The sequence below is a fragment of the Bubalus bubalis genome, chromosome 2 (genome assembly GCF_019923935.1).
Source record: "Bubalus bubalis isolate 160015118507 breed Murrah chromosome 2, NDDB_SH_1, whole genome shotgun sequence".
Classification (NCBI taxonomy): Eukaryota; Metazoa; Chordata; class Mammalia; order Artiodactyla; family Bovidae; genus Bubalus; species Bubalus bubalis.
The window spans coordinates 6,213,877-6,231,658 of NC_059158.1; the positions used below are offsets into that span (position 1 = coordinate 6,213,877).

Here is a 17,782-nt window from a genome sequence, read left to right on the forward strand (position 1 = left end):
GAGACAGGTAAGTCAAGAGACCATGTATAGGGCATTTCTGAGGAGCTATAACTGGCCTGGATCTGGAGGCATAAAAGCACAGAAAAACCCACCAAATGCCAGGGCCGCAAACAGTAATCCTTAAATGAGATTCATCGTTCAGCAGAAAAACAAGTCGAGGGCGGTAATTCAATGGTAGACGAAACAGGTCAGAACAGGTTCAAATGCTGCATATTTCACAACAGAGCTTAATTAAAACAGGACTATGAGGCTCTTAATTGCATTATAATAGTTCAGCATGAAATTAGGTCTGATGTGAATGTCCTTATAGTGGATTTGTTTATGTTATTATAATTACACAGTGGTACATAGATTTACTGCATAGATACATTTTTTTTTAACAGCTCTTGGGTGGATTTCTTTTCTTTCCCCACTAGAATTTGCACTTTATTTCCAAGTGTGGAAAGTTAGCAAGAGAGAGCCCGGGTCAGGAAATTAGGTCATACCGGGTGACCCAGTTGGTCTCCTGTGTATTTGAAGCTTAGAATCCAAATACGCTGTGCCTTGATGATAGCGATCTTATTCGCCAATTCTTTAGGAGAGAACATGTCCGCACTATACTGGATGCTTGGGGCTGGTGCACTGGGACGACCCAGAGGGATGGAATGGAGAGGGAGGAGGGAGGAGGGTTCAGGATGGGGAACACATGTATACCTGTGGCTGATTCATTTTTATATTTGGCAAAACTAATACAGTTATGTAAAGTTTAAAAATAAAATAAAATTAAAAAAAAAAACTGGGTCTTGGCAAAATGAGCATCTTACCCATAAATGCTGTGTTTTGTTTTAGAAAACAATGCCTTCCTTTTGAATTAATGAATGCAAATGTATGACAAAGACTGTGTCTGTAGCTCTAAAATATCACAGGGTAGGGGTTTAGTCACTCAGTCGTGTCTGACTCTTCGCGACCCTGTGGACTGGAGCCCTCCAGGCTCCTCTGTCCATGGGATTCTCCAGGCAAGAATACTAGAGTGGGTTGCCATTTCCTTCTCCAAAATATCACATATTCCAGTGTAAATTCTTCCCTGGTGGCTCAGGTGGTGAAGGATCTGCCTGCAATGCAGGAGACCTAGGTTCAATCCCTGGGTCAGAAAGCTCCCCTGGAAAAGGGACTGGCAACCCAGTCCGATATTCTTGCCTAGAAAATTCCATGGACAGAGAAGCCTGGTGGGATACCGTCCATGGGGTCGGGAAGAGTCAGACATGACTGGGCGACTAACAGTGTAAATTAAAAAGTCAAAATTTCAAAGATTTGAGTCTAACGGTAACTCCTCTTCCGAAGATAGAAAAGACACAGCAACAGCTGGCTTTCCAAATGATAAAGGTGATGCCTCTTCCATGACGGACCCAGAGTTTAGACAAAGACATGGCCGGTCCACATAAGAATCTAACCTATGACCTTGATTTAACTATGGAATGAAAACGTGGGATAACTTCAGAAGCTTTGGAAGCATGTACATCTTTGATGGTGCTTTCCATTTTTCTCCAATTACTTTTGTTTCCTTGCAGCCTATGAATATCAGCAGTTCTGCACATTGCTTCATTTTGTGTGTTGCTTTGAAACAAAAGACAAAAGAATGAATAGAAGATGGCTGCCGCTAAGTGGCTTCAGTTATGCCCGACTCTTTCCAACCCCATGGACTGTAGCCCACCAGGCTCCTCAGTCCATGCGATTTTCCAGGCAAGAATACTGGAGTGGGCTGCATTTCCTCTTCCAAGGGATCTTTCCCACCCAGGGATCAAACACGAGTCTCCTGCATTGCAGGTGGATTCTTTACCCCTGAGCTACCAAGGAAGCCCAAAAGAAGATTACCAGCAGATAAATCGGGTAAGTAAAATGATCATGCCTTGATGTTTCTTTCTTTAGCATAACCATTAGGAGTATAGAACAAGTACTTAAGTAAATTTGAACCAATTTTGAGAAAGGTAATAAACTATGTTACATTGCCAAAAACCCAGACTTCTGAACAAAATTACCTGTGCTTAATTCAGCTAGAAATAATGCAATTTGGGGAAACCTCATGTAGAGCCGTATGTGGTTATACACATGTTGTAGAGTAAGTTCTGTTATCGTGAGCATAGATAATTTTGGTAACCCCTCAAACATTACATCTTGCCTCTGTTATCAGAAATAAGTGTTTCTCACACCACAATTGCACAATTTTTACAAAACACACTCAGAAACCACAAAGAACTTGGCCTCTGGTTAAAACATTTTGCAAAGCTCCTGGGAATAGAAACAAATGCAAGAAAAAGATGCAGGTTATTTTAAGTAAGTAGGAAGTCACAGGTCTTTAGCAACAGCCTGAAGGTTTTCCCTTGTATGCAAATGTTAATAATATTACCAATGCAACTCTGTATGAACAAAAGGCAGATGGGTTTCAGAGTAAATGTAAGCGTGGTGCACCCTGTCTCTGCCACTCCCTGCCTTGCCTGGGAGTGCTGGCTACCAAAATGAAGAGTGGACTATGAGGCTGAAAACCACTCCACAACACATCTAAGATTAGGACTAGAGAGTAAATCAAAGGATGACAGAATGGAGAAAGGTAAGGAAAAAGACAAGATTTCTCTGCTCTAACCACCCACTGCTCCTTGAGATAAATCCTACAGGTGATGAATTCATTGTTTATATGTAAAATAGTCATAATGATTTGGCCAGCAGTATTTTCCGCCTGTCTATTCTACTTTCTATAGATGCAAGAAAAAAAAAAACCTTAATTTTAAGGTTATTGTAACACATATAAATCAAGGCCAGAGAATTGCACAATATACCCAGATCTTAGCATTTTTAAAAGACTTCTTTTCTTCTCTTGAATTCCAGAAAGAAAAAAGAAAAAGCATGAATTTGGAGGTTACTTATCTATTTGCTCTAATATTTTAGTCCCTGGTCTGACAGAACCAAAGAAAAATAATTGGACTGACTTAGATCAGATGACCAGTTTTAGTCCAGTTATCAAAAGAAAAGAAATCTGACTATATTTTTTTTCCTTTACAGGTAGTGGGCTTGCAATGTGATGCATAGATCTGGCTAAAGTTTACTCAAATCCATTAAAACCAGTCAGCTGTTAAATCACTAGTAAAATGAACGCCAAGTGTCCTACTAATATAAAGACCACTTAAAAAAAAAAATTACCCACAACTCTGCTTCAATGTGGTGCTAATGGTAAAGAACCTGCCTGCAAATGCAGTAGATATAAGAGACATGGGTTCAATTGCTGGGTTGGGAAGATTCCCTAGAGGAAGGCACAGCAACCCACTCCAATATTCTTGCCTGGAGAATCCCACGGACAGAGGAGCCTGGTGGGCTACAGGTCCATGGGGTAGCACAGAGTCGGACTCGACTGTAGCGACTTAGCACTCATGCACTGCTTCAATGCGAAGGGCACTGAAGCAGACGATTTTCCTTGCTGTCAGGGAATTATTCATCTCACCATGCTGCCAACTAATACTTAGTTCTTCTCTCATCCTTGACTTTAATTTTCTCCAATGATAGAAAAATACCAAAGTGTAATACAAACAGAAGATGGGGGAAAGGGTATTTTTAATGTGTATGTTTGTGTGTTTTATTTTATTTTCAGGATGAATTACTCCCAAACTTAGCTGCCCAACTATTTTTGTGTCAACTAAAATGAACCTGGGCTTCCTAGGTGACGCTAATGGTGAAGAATCTGTCTGCCAATGCAGGAGACGTAAGAGACACAGGTTTGATCCCTGGGTTGGGAAGATCACTGGAGAAGGGCGTGGCAACCCACTTGACTAGTCTTGCCTCGAGAATCCCATGGACAGAGGAGCGTGGCGGGCTACAGTCCATGGGGTCGTAAGGAGTCAGACACGACTGAAGCAATTTAGCACACAAAATGAACAATACTATATGAATTATAATGTCTTTGCATGCTAACCAAATTCTTCCAAAAACTAAGTTGTGTAAATTGGTTAAAAATCTATTAATAGAAGAGAGAGTTGGTGGCAGCAAGAGTGAACTTATAAACATGGAACATGGCCTTACGTGAGCTTCCACAATGGCACTTGAGTGTATCTTCCCAGCCGCCCATGGGGCTCACTCCTTTCCTTTAAAATGCTACTCAAATGTCACCTTATGCATGGGGTCTTTCCTGGCCCCTCTAATATGTAATAGCACCTCCGCCCTTAGCCACAACAGATGCTTTATTTTCATGGTAACATTACTGCAAGTCTTACTTCCAACCATATACACTGCATATTTCCTTGTTTGTGTCTGTCTTTCTGAACATAAATATAAACATCATAAGGAAAAGGACTAGGGTCTGACTCATAAGAGGCACTAAACTGATATTTACTGAAAGAATAAATGATAACGTGATAGAAAGGATTCAATATTGAAGGCAATCTGCTTTTGTTTTGTCATGCTTATCTCTGAAGCTACTGAAACTGATTCATTTTTTCCCAACTGCAAAATTGATGTGTGAGACATCTGCCCTTTTATGTCAGTCTTATAACAACACCAAGGCCCTTCCTTCAGAAGTATCAGTGAGGTGAGCTCTCTACCAAATTTCCGCAATGCAAGTCTGAACTCCCTATTTCTTAATTTAGTGAAGTTTGTTCAGCTGCTATCTTATCACATCACCCCACCTACTCCACCCACAAGCCGAGGATGAACCATGTCATAACTCTCCTGGAATAATAGTCCTTTGCACGCACATAAAACCTTTACTCTAGGAGTTACAATGCATTATACAATAATTAATTACCTCATCAAACAACCCTATAAGTAAAGAAAGTATTGTTTTGATTTTATAGATGATAAATGTGAAATAAAGGAAATAAAAATCACATTCCTACCTTTTATAAGAGCACTGAAGAGACAAGAAAAGATGGACTAAGTCCAAGGTTTTCCTCATGCAAAGATTTGGTAGAGTTTTAATGGTTTACTAACAAAAAAGAGTGTATTTAATTTAATGCCCCCCTCTTACAGGAACAGGGGTTATTTCCTGGTTATTTTTCACAACTATAAAAAAAATTAGCATGTGTCATTTGTGCTTTAAAACTAGGGGTTTTTTTTTTGTTGTTGTTATTGCTGTTGTTATTCAAAACCTTTTTGAATCACTCATTCAAACTAGGTGCTACAACAGACAGAATAAAATACATTTTCTTGGCCTCTATGAAACAGAATTTAGTAAGAAAAGTGAGAACAAGTACAATTAACTATAATTTAAAACTAGTAAGATTTAAAAGCCCTGTGTGCATGGGTGCTAAGTCACTTCAGTCATGTCCAACTCTTTGTGACCCTATGAACTGTAACCTCCCAGGCTCCTCGGTCCATGGGATTCTCCAGGCAAGAACACTGGAGTGGGTTGCCATGCCCTTCCTCAGGAGATCTTCCAAACCAGGAAGCAAAGCCTTGTCTCAGGCATCTCTTGCACTAGCAACCAGATTCGTTACCACTGCACCAACTGGGAAGCCCTTAAATGCCCTAGGAGAAGTAAAAATCCTAAAAGGTTTGAGAAGGGATAAGTCAAGACAGAGAATGATAAGAACAGATGGATCTTGTGGGACACCTTCTCTGTGTTGAGACTTAGAAGGGAGAGAAAAAGTCCACACAAGTGAAGGTAGATATTTTTTATTTGGAAAATAAAAGGATAGAAGAATTTGGTGTCCATCTTTTAGGTGGATTCTGGTTTGTTGACTTTCAGTGAGTCTAGGTTTTCAGAGTGTTCATTTCAATTTATCAATTTCATTGTCACTTTTGAACAAGGGACTTACTTCCCTTGTAGCTCAGTCAGTAGAGAATCTGGCTGCAGTGCAGGAGACCTGGGTTCGATCCCTGGGTTGGTAAGATCCCTTGAAGATGGCAATGGCAACTCACTCCAGTATCCTTACCTGGAAAATCTCATGGACAGAGGAGCCTGGTGGGCTGCAGTTCATGGGGTCGCAAAGAGTCAGGCACAACTAAGTGACTAACACATACTTTGAACAGTAGATCTTACCTTCTCACTGAATATGGTTTTCTCTTTGAGCTAGAAATTTCCAGAGCAGAATAAAGAAAGAAGAAAAATAGCATATAGAAAATTAATCACAGCAGTAACTATTTGGGGAAAGATTAATTAAGAATAAGAATTATAAATAATACTTATTTAGGACTCATTATGTAAAAGGCTCTGTTTGAAACACATTCATTCATTAGTTCATTCATTCAACCATCTCCTCAGAACCTATTTATTGAAATCCTACTTTGCACCAGAGAATTACAGAAAATGGAATTGAATCAGAGTGACGAAACACTTGCTGTTTGTAAGCTGCCTTTTTTGTGGAGGAAAACAAATAACTAAATGTATCAAAAGTGCTGTGGAGAAAAAGGAAACAGAGCAGGGGATCAATGGGCAGTGGGTGGAGTCAGGAGGATAAAGGGCTATTTCACTGCTAATTTGATTTAGAATTTTAATTTTATTCATGGAAAGCCTTTCAGAGTAGGAGATACTTGAATAAATGTCTGAATAATGAGAGGGTACAAATCAAGTGCATAAATGGGAGAAAAGCACTGTTAGAAGAGGGAACAGCAAGTACCATGACTTTGAGGGGACTCCACTTGTCTTAGGTTCAAAGAAAAGCAAAGCAGCCAAAGAATTGAAACAAAGCAAGCAAGGGGAGAAATAGGAGAGAAAAACAGAGCAGAGAGAGTTGCGGGGAGGACCTGAGCATGCAGGGATGTGTAGACCATCAAGGAGTATGGTTTTCTCTCTGAATGAATTGTGAAACCATTGGACATTTTTGAACCGAGGTATAACATATAAGACATTATTGGGACTTACTTCCCTGGTGCTCCAGTGGCTAAGACTCAGCACTTCAAATGCAGAGGATCTGAGTTCAATCCTTGGTGAAGGAACTAGATCCCGCATGCCACAACTAAGACCCAACATGGCCAAATAAATGCAGTAAAAAAAAAAAAAAAGAAGAAGATGAAGAATGAAAAGATAATATTAAAGGAGTCACTCAGGCTGATGTTGAGAGGTAAACTGGGGATAGATAAAGCTATGGATAAAGCTTGAATTGTGTCTCGCTGAAAAAGCAGAGACATTACTTTGCCAACAAAGGTCCGTCTAGTCAAGGCTATGGTTTTTCCAGTAGTCATGTATGGATGTGAGAGTTGGGCTGTGAAGAAAGCTGAGTGCCAAAGAATTGATGCTTTTGAACTGTGGTGTTGGAGAAGACTCTTGAGAGTCCCTTGGACTGCAAGGAGATCCAACCAGTCCATCCTAAAGGAGATCATTCCTGGGTGTTCATTGGAGGGACTGGTGTTAAAGCTGAAGCTCCAATACTTTGGTCACCTGAGGCAAAGAGCTGACTCATTTGAAAAGACCCTGATGCTGGAAAAGATTGACAACAGGAGGAGAAGGGGACGACAGAGGATGAGATGGTTGGATGGCATCACCGACTCAATGGCCATGGTTTTGGGTGGACTCTGGGAATTGGTTATGGACAGGGAGGCCTCTTGTGCTGCAGTTCATGGGGATGCAGAGAGTTGGACCCGACTGAGTGACTGAACTGAACTGAAAGTTATTGAAGATTTAATTCCCAGTTCCTATGAATGTATCTTTATTTGGGAATAGAGTCTTTGCAGATGAGTCAGTTGGGTGACCCTAAGCCAGTTGGACTGTGTCTGTATAAAAAGGAGAAATTTGAACACAGAGACAGGCATCCACACACGAAGAGAATGCCATGTGAACATGAAGGCAGAGACTGGGGTGATGCATCTGTAAGGAAGAATCCCAAAACTTGCCAGCAGACTGCCAGAAGCTAGGAGGGAATCATGGAACAAACTTTTTCCTTATAGCCCTAAGAAGGAAATCTATACTCCTGCCAACACTTTGACCTTAACTTTGAGCCTCCAGCATTTTTAGATGATAAGCTTCTGTGTTACAAACCACACAGTTTGTGGCACTTTTAACAACAACCCTTAACACAGGCAATGACTCACTTTACAAGAATTACTGCTTTCAATCCTCATTATAAACCTGGGCAGTTATTATTGACCCAAGTTTCAGACAAAGAAAGTAAAGCCTAGAGAGATCAAGTGATTTATCTAAGATGAGACTTTGTAAATAATAATGCTAACATATGGCCACAAGACTGTCTAACCTCAAAATGTAGACTTTTAAACTGTGTCTCTACTGCCTTTCTGAGAGACAGTTCAAAACTGTGAAGTGGACAGAAAACACTGCCAAAGTGTCCATTTCAATGAAAGTAGAAAATTATGTTCACTTTAAATCCTACATGTATATTAAACAACTTTGGATTTTTATTACTGAGGCTGGGATATGGAAAGCAAGTATTCAGAGAGAATGTGGATGTAAAGAGATGTCTGCTGTCTCTTTGTTTTCTTTTATGAAGAATAACACCCTGAGAGGTAGAAGGACTCTCTTACACCTTCCCCCATCACTAATGAACCCTGGGTCTCGGTTTCTTCATCCATAAAATGAGGAAATCAGGTTAAATAATTACTAAGGCATCTTTCAGTTCATATATTTTGTCATATAAGTGGTTTTTCTTATTTTAAAAAAAATGCCTTTGAAGATAGAAATGCATTTACTGAGAGTCACCAATATTAAGAAATAGAGCATTTTTCTGTGTATTAGTCACTCAGTCATGTCCGACTCTTTGCAACCCCATGGACTGTAGCCCACCAGGCTCCTCTGTCCATGGGATACTCCAGGCAAGAATACTGGAGTGGGTTGCCATTCCCTTCTCCAGGGGATCTTCCCAACCCAGGAATTGAACTGGGGTCTCCTGCATTGCAGGTGGATTCTTTACCCTCTGAGTCACCGGGGAAGTCCCAGAGCATTTCTAACTTTCCAAAGAGTTCCGTGTCCCACATTCCTGTCAATACCGACCACAAGTTCCTGTCACCTCAGCCGTCTCCTGCTTGAACAACAGTTCAGAACTTCCAGAACTTCTTTAATGCACATGATTTGTATTAAAATCTTTAAAAAAAAAAAAAAGAAAATATCAAACAAATGCTTGTCTCTAGCTCTTTTTTTAGGCCAAGATCAAATCCCAAACACTGATAAAATGTAAACGTTGGACTGACTATACACACTGAGATCCAGAAATCTGTAAACAGAGATAGCATTATTTTAACATTTATTTTAATATTAATATCAACAAGGCACTGTTTTTCCCAATGTTTTTGGCTTATCATCCTTTCTTAACTTTGGAAAGCAGTCTTCTTCAGTAGTCATGAAAACAAGATTCTAGATCTGGATTCTTATCATTTGGGCAAAATTCCTCATTTTTCATTTTCCTAAATAGTAATATGAAGTTACTGAACTCTGAGATTTCTAAGAGAATTTCAACCTCTGAAATACAATAAAATACAGTAACGAACATGAACTAAGTTGGAAATACATAAGAATACAGTAACGAACATGAACTAAGTTGGAAATACATAAGAAATCCAAGATTGAGGGATATAACAGTATGTAAGTCAGTATTTCCAGTCTTTTGGGTTCTTTGAGGTCAGCAAACCATGGTACACGATTATTAACAGAACTCTCTCTTTTCAACTTTGTTCTAATATGAAAGAACACAATGTCAAAATACATAAATGTGACACATCGATGTGTCCATCTTAGAAGCCAGGAAAATCAAGACTTACGTGACGTGATTATGATTGCCAAGCGCGTCTCACTTAGAGTCTAAAGGAAAGAAGTATTTCCAGAAGCTTTGTTAAAAGTTTTTTTTTTTTAATTAGCACAAAATTCATCTGCTGTTGAATTCTACTAGATGTTCACTTGAAGACAGAGTCCGCATCTCTCTGTATACAAAGAGAATGAACCAGCTGGATTTGTGAATTTTCATTTCTAGTGACTTATGATATGGAGCACTGTCTAGTTTCTCTAACTTATTCAGTTACTTAATATGAGCGTGCATGTGTGCTCAGGCCCTCAGTGGTGGCCGAATCTTTACTACCCCAAGGACTGCAGGCCAACAGGCTCATCTGTCCGTGGGATTTCCCAGGTAAGAATACTGGAGTAGGTTGATATTTCCTCCTCCAGGGGATCTTCTCAACCCAGGGACCAACCCTGCATCTTCTACATTGGAAGGTGGATTCTTTACCACTGAGCCACCTGGGAAGCCCAACTTGACATGAGAGTGAGTAACAAAGAGAAAAGTGGTTAGATAAAAGTAGGAGGTCACTGTGTTAGCTAATTTAGCTACACTGAGCTAATTTAGCTCAATGGGAGGGAATTTACCAATTTTTTAAAGTATTTATGTTGAAAATATCCAATTTAAGTTTCCTAGTGATTTTGCAGTATTCTACCATGAACTCAGGCAGGAATTTACTTGTGGAAGAGCTAGACATTAGAGAGGATTACGCTAGAAATTGGCTCAAGATTTACAAACGGGAGAAGAGCAATTGGGGAGTCATTCACTCCTAGGGGATACTTTAAGAGAATAACTGGGAAAGCTGTGTGCAGAGCGCCTGAAGCATGGAGCCTGTCTCGGCCACAGTTCTAGGCATGGCTGTGCTGGGCTCTTCAAATGGGCAGCTGTTCTGATCATCTGAATCTTTAACACCGAGGTGCTTTAATTCTACGATCACCTAGTGAACACACAGAGTTTAATGAACACAGTACTCAGTAGGTAAACAGATTAATGAGTATCTATACATAGGAGTCTATGTATAAGAAAACCATAAAAAATACTAGATTCAGGTCATAAGGTAAATTTATACCTACAGTTATTTTTGGCAACCATTATTGGGTTGTTATCGGAATTCGTGGGCTTCCCTGGTAGCCCTAGTGGTTAAAAAAAAAAACCTACCTGCCAATGCAGGAGACATAAGGGATGCAAGTTCCAACCCTGAGTCAGGGAAGATCCCCTGGAGGAGGGCATGGCAACCCACTCCAGTATTCTTGCCTGGAGAATCCCATGGACAGATGAGCTTGGCAGGCTACAGTCCATAGGGTCACAAAAGAGTCAGACATGACTAAAGCAACCTAACACACACAGCACAAGCATTCACAGAAACAATGTGTTCCTTTGTGTTTTCTACTCATAAAGAAATTACGTTTCGGAAGAGATTAGGGTATGTGGACAAGGATGGGCAGAAGGAGTAGGTGAAGGAGAAATACACGGACTAAGTTGGGGAAAGTTGGAAGAACTTATGATTAGAGGCATCATTTAACGTAATTATTATCATGAGTACTGGCCAAGAGATAGCAATAAGAAGGACAAGGAAAAGGTGAAGTTTTTCTAAGGAAAATAAATCCAATTACTTATAAGGTGGAAACTCTAAATATAACCAAAGGATATGTCTTCAGACCTGATAGATCAGATGGAGAAAATATCCCAGGAAGAGATTAAAAATGACTTAGATCATTGAAAGCAAGTAACTGTGGGCTGAAAATCATAAGCGTATTTTTCAACAAGGGAAAGAAACAGGGTAAAGAAGGTGGAAGTTCACATTTTGGAATTAACTGGGTATCAACAAAGATTTCTCGTGGGGTAGAAAAGGGAAAGACAGAGGCAGAAAGCAGCCAAGTTAGAGAAAAAATAAGCATTTAGAGAGGAGATCTAAGAGCTCCAAGAGGGCTGTCATAAAATACACATTGCATAATACATGATCGATCAGCTCTATTATTTAACTTTCCAAAAGATGTAACAATATAGAGATATGCTAACCATCAGAGTCAGCATTAATTTACAGTGGGAGAAATAATTAGAATCTCACTTTTTTTGAAGAATAGAGTGAAAATGTAAACAATGCTCCCCTCCGGGCAAGTGCTTTATCATGTTGACAGGTGCATTTGAATTTCCATGGGTGGGGGATATAATAGGTTATTTATGTGTCATTTTAATAGAAAGACACAACCATCAAGATGGACAGCAGACTTTATCAGTACTGCTGTTTGCAACTAATCCTCCAATTTAGTACCCCATGAAAATACCTGCAACAAAACCTGTCCATTTTTCTTTTACACTCCATTATGGAAAAATCAATATGGGTGCTATTCATCACAAATCTGCTGCTTGGCGGGTGACTGAGTCACAGAATCTGAAAAAAATGTGACACTTGAGCACTCTGTGTGGCAGAGCCCTTTGCTTACGGCTTTATTCTACCACATTCTGCCACCCAGAATGGCCCAGGTGACCTAGTATATGTTCTAGAATCTAATAAATGTTGCCCAGAGACCCTGAATCTGATTAGTTTAAGGTGAATATCATCTTAACTAGCTTTAAAGCCGACAACAGACATTAGTTGACTTCCGTACTTCACAGATTTAATTTTGATCTGTTTTTTAAAATTCAAGAAGGGGATGATAATTGGAATATTTAGTAAAATGTATTGTTTAGTGATTAAAAATTAGTAAACATCAATTCATTCAAGGAACTCACAAATTGTGCAATGAGTCTGTTCTTCACTAATCAGCCAGAGTTATCTAATGGTAACTAATGGTAAATGTTATCTAATGGTAAATGGTCTGACTACCTATTTCCCAGGAAAATGAGTTTTGTTTTTCCTCCAAAACATCTCCACCAACTTTCATATCCAAGGTCATATATTCAGGGGCAGGGGTCAAGAGAGAGGGGATATATGTATACAGATAGCTGATTTACATCATTGTACAGCAGAAACTAACCAAACATTGTACTTAACTATACATCAATAAAAAAAAATCATATGTCCAATGGGAAGAATTCTGCTATTAATACATTCCAAAGTACATACACATGAATTTAACACCATGAAGTTCGTAACTACCAATTACAAAGTTACATGAGACTAATTATCAAAGTGTTCAAAATTCAACACCTCTTCTATGGAAGCATCTCAAAGGAAGAAAGTTTATTCAATTCTTCTTTGTTTCCCTTCAAACCACAAAATGAAATATTAGCTAATATCTTCTACATCAATAAATGTTTAATGGAACAAAAAACTTTGTACATTTATTTTTGCTATTGGAGATATAAGCAAAACTTTATAGAAAACTGATTTAAAAAACTGTAAAAGATTCTTAGATGTCAAAATTCTAAGTAACTTAAATTTAAGTTAACTATACATATTACATGGAGCTCTGTACTGGGTCCTGCAGATTGGCTCACTCAACACACACTCCAGACCTTCTCCAGGTAGAGAAAAATATAAGACAATGTTTCCTAAACCCTATTTCAGTTCCAAGTGCCTCTACACTTTCCTCTCTTCTTAAACTAACCAGGGGTTTCTCTTCTCTTCAATCCATAACCCAAACTAATAAGAGATCCAAGGACTGCACCAAGATGTTTTGCCAATTGAGTGATAAATTGTCATTTCCATTTTGAAGTCATAATTTTGCCCTTTTGACCTAGAAGTTGGAATTCTACAAATTATCAACTCATAACATTTCCCCATTAGCATCTTCTCTTATTGTAATGACTTTCTAAAACCAAGCTACTACATTTTATCAGTGCCTTTCTTTTAATCATAAGATATCTACACATTTGCAGCCATTGTCTGTGAATCTGATAGTAATCTGATACTATTTCCTAGAATGCATTCTCTCAAATAAGGTTTATTGAGCACTGGATTATATTCCAGGCACATTACCTAAGTATGTTATGTGAATAAGGACAGAGTTCATGAACATAAAACTTCCTTCAAGATGTGTGTTTTATTTCCGTGTCTAATTCTAGGGCAAAACAAGAAACCTCACCATGCTTCCCAGGTGGCTCAGTGGTTAAGAATCTGCCTGCCAGTGCAGGAGACACAGGTTCAATCCCTGGGTTGGGAAGATCCCCTAGAGTAGAAAGTGGCAACCCAATATTTCCCAGTGTTCTTGCCTGGGAAATCCCATGGATAGAGGACCCTGGTGAGCTACGCAGTCCATGAAGTCACAAAGAATCAAACACGACTGAGCACACACCAACACACATACATAAGCAACCTCACAGCTTTCAGAGATTAGGCCCATCCCTATATTGGGTTTGCCTGTGTCCATGTGAAGGGGAGTGATTTGGAGCATGGTCTTGAATCCTGTTGTCACATATCATACAGGCAGAACAGATGTGCCAGAGGGCTGGAAAAAATTTATCAGTGCACTCTTTTCACTGGGCTCAATTCTAAGGACTGCTTGCTTCCAATAGTTCCTCAGGTGATGATAAAACAGATTCATCTGGAAGCAAATAAATTCTCTGATATAAACAAAGTCTTCGGGAAGCAATGTTACCTCTGCAACTTTTTGACATGGAAATATGTCTCCTATTGCATGATCATGCATACTTCTTCACGAGTTATAGATACACTTCTAAAGCATACCAAACAATTCAGCAATTAATTATAACCACGACTCTTTGCTCTATGATTGTTTTATGTGTTTAATTTTTGTCTTACACTCCTGGCTAGTAAGCTCCTTTACTACATGCTTTATACGTCTTTATATCCTCCAAGGTATTTACTGCAGTGTTGGAAAGAGCAGTGGCTCGATAAATGCCAGACTCACTGTCAAGGCTATCTGGCACTTTTGATGATTTTTGAAGATTCAAGCAAGTTCATAGTTCTGGGATGCCTTCTTAGTAGTATTTTAGTTTCACTGCTCTCTGGCAATGACCTGCTGACACTCCTTCATTAATGAGCCAAAATTGCACATTCAAAACACAGCTTCCAGCAATATCAACTGTGTGATCAGCGTAACCTTGAAGAATTCATAGTAACTGCAATGACATGAGGAAAAGGCATGAGAGCAAACACAGAAATGGGAGATTTATGGATTCACAACTGATCGTATCTGGACGTGCATTCATTTTGCAAGCATGATTACCTGAGAGCACTGTTCAAACATTGCTATGTCATGAGATATCTTATCCTAGATTTTCTAAATAATTTTGATCTCTGCCTTTTCTATCACGTGAATGACCAATATTGCCTCGACCCACTTGATGTGATTATTTTGGGGTAGCTGCTGTGTTTTATTCTGATGGATATTAGAAACTGTGTATTCTTAAAACAAAATGAGTAATTTTCACTGAACTACTTTGACAACATTAGGCATGATATAGTAACAGGGATTGGACTCAGACCAGGGTGACTAAGGTTGGAAAGACATTTTAGTCACTTACTTATTAAAGAACTTGATTTTCAATTTGCCTATTAGGAAAATGAGAATGATAACCTGCTTCTCAAGATTGTACAGACATGGGATGTGACAAAGAAATGAAATTGCTCAGTCTATGTTTTTATTATTATTATTGTAATTTATTATTATAAAATAATCATTAGTTTTACTTAAGTGATTTAGGGAGTGAACATATAACCAATAATCCATAGGTTTCAAAAATATAATGTTTCAGTGTATGAAATACATTTAAGTTGGAATTTTGTTTGCAGAATACTGTTCAGTTCAGTTCAGTCACTCAGCCATGTCCAACTCTTTGGGACCCCATGGACTGTAGCACTCCAGGCTTCCCTGTCCATCACCAACTCCCAGAGCTTGCTCAACCCATGTCTTTCAAGTTGGTGATGCCATCCAACCATCTTATCCTCTGTCGCCCCCTTCTCTTCCTGCCTTAAATCTTTCCCAGCATCAGGGTCTTTTCATATGAGTCAGTTCTTTGCATCAGGTGGCCAAAGTATTGGAGTTTCAGCTTCAGCATCAGTCCTTCCAATAAATATTCAGGACTGATTTCCTTTAGAACTGACTGATTTGATTTCCTTGCAGTCCAAAGGACTCTCAAGAGTCTTCTCCAACACCACAGTTCAAAAGCTTCAATTCTTCGGTGCTCAGCTTTCTTTATAGTCCAACTCTCACATTTATACATTACTACTGGAAAAACCATAGCTTTGACTAGATGAAACTTTGTTGGCCAAGTAACATCTTTGCTTTTTAATATGCTGTCCAGTTTTTAGCTAAACATAGCTAAAAGCTATGGTCATAGCTTTTGTTTCAAAGAGGAAGTGTCTTTTAATTTCATGGCTTCAATCCCCATTTGGAGCCCCCCAAAATAAAGTCTCTCACTCGTTTCCATTGTTTCCCCATGTATTTGCCATGAGAAATGCATGCAGAATACAATACTCTAGAGTAAATATAACAAGTGAGTGATATTCACTCAGTCATGTCTGACTCTTTGCAACCCCACAGACCATAGCCTTCCAGGCTCCTCTGTCCACGGAATTCTCCAGGCAAAAATACTGGAGTGGGTTGCCATTTCCTTCTCCATGAAATATAACGAAGTGGTATTTATAATCTGATTTTTTTGTAAGAAAGCCTCCGTCAAGACATCTAAGACTCATTATTTATTGGTATTGACGTGTGATCTCTTTACAGTTGATCTTGGGTTTCTTGCCTTTAAAGGAACTGTCACTTCTCTGCATATTTCTCCTAAATGTGCATCTCTAGACCGAATATTTCCTATGAGCTTGGCTGTATATTTTTCGTTGCATGCTGAGCTCTGGTTTCCCTCTGTTGGTGACTGTCTTGGGGCATGCGGTATACAACAAAGGTCCCCAACATGCTCCTCCAACACAAAGGACCATCTATTCTCAGGAAGTCTCTTCCTTTAGTGTCCAGAGAAGATGGCAGAGGGTTTGCAGTGTTATTGCTTTACTTTGTCACTCCCCCAGCCCCAGTCTCTTCCAGAGAGCAGAATAACCACATTCAAAGTCAGTTGTAAATACTCCTTTGTTTGTTTATTTTTATCCTATTTAAAGACCATCATCGTTGTCACTTCAGAAATACCTGACCTTTTATACTTTCTACATGTGTGCCATTGTAAAGAAATACAGAGACAGAGGCCGTTACATTAATGTCTTATCTCTCCCACATTGTCATAGGCTTCCTAAGGACACCACATCTCATCACATAGTAGAGATTTCTGGACTTCAGCAAAAAGCAAATGAAATGAAAAATGATGAGGCCACCATTGATGATGTCTTTAAACTCAGCCTCTTGTCCATTTAACACTATTTTATACTTGAGACTGCACACCCACAGTTTTACAGGAAAATAGTGAAAAGGAATGCTGTGTTTGAAGGCAAACCATCATTTTTGTGTTTCTCTTGATGCACATATTTTAATTTGAATGAAAAATAAGACTACCTTCAGTCTTGGGAAATCGCTGACCATTTGCTTATTGAAAGGGAAAGTATTATTTTGTAAAACTGTGGGAATGCTCTGAGCACGATAATGTCAACTGATAATGTCAACTGTTGTCTTCATTGCATAGAATTCCTTTCCCAAAGTGTCCTTTTGAAAGGCTATTATATTTTCTTTTCTTGAGTGTCATGGCAGTGAGGCACTAGACTCCAAGTACAGGAGAGGAAATAGACACTGGCCACTCCCTAATGAGAAAGAAAACCAGTGTGGAGGGGGACAACAGGGTGCTAAGACACACGGGAACATTCTGGTCTTGTGAATTCCTGGAAAAGAAGCTAAGCCACCTTTAAAAACAAAACCTAAAACTTTTTTTTCAATTACCAGGATATTATGAACAAATATCAAGGAGTTGGACAGAGAAAATGTAAGTGTGTCTTGTCTTCACATCACATAAGGTAAGTATATTACCCTATACTTAATATTTTTCCTCTATATTATTCCCACACTGATTTTAATTGCTTGCTATAATTTAATTAAATGTATATTTTGTATTAACATTTGATAGGAAAAATCCATACGGTTTGAAGTCGCTATTAGCTTGAATATTTTACATCTTGAAAAGGAGTCACTTTTCCATTTACTAGCATTTAATATATTTTGTTATATGAATAAAGTTCCATGTAGAAATTTATAGGAAAAAAA

General features: G+C 38.9%; 1 protein-coding gene and 1 long non-coding RNA gene across 3 annotated transcripts in view; one reads left to right on the forward strand and one right to left on the reverse strand.

The window, feature by feature from the left end:
- Positions 1–17,782, reverse strand: part of LOC102395523 — a 377,402-nt gene that overhangs the window by 18,913 nt on the left and 340,707 nt on the right. The window lies entirely within an intron of this gene.
- Positions 1,834–17,782, forward strand: part of LOC123328853 — an 86,389-nt gene continuing 70,440 nt past the window's right edge. The window contains exons 1-2 of the long non-coding RNA XR_006543858.2: positions 1,834–2,584; positions 17,465–17,535. This is a non-coding gene — a long non-coding RNA (uncharacterized LOC123328853). The remainder of the gene's footprint in view (positions 2,585–17,464; positions 17,536–17,782) is intronic.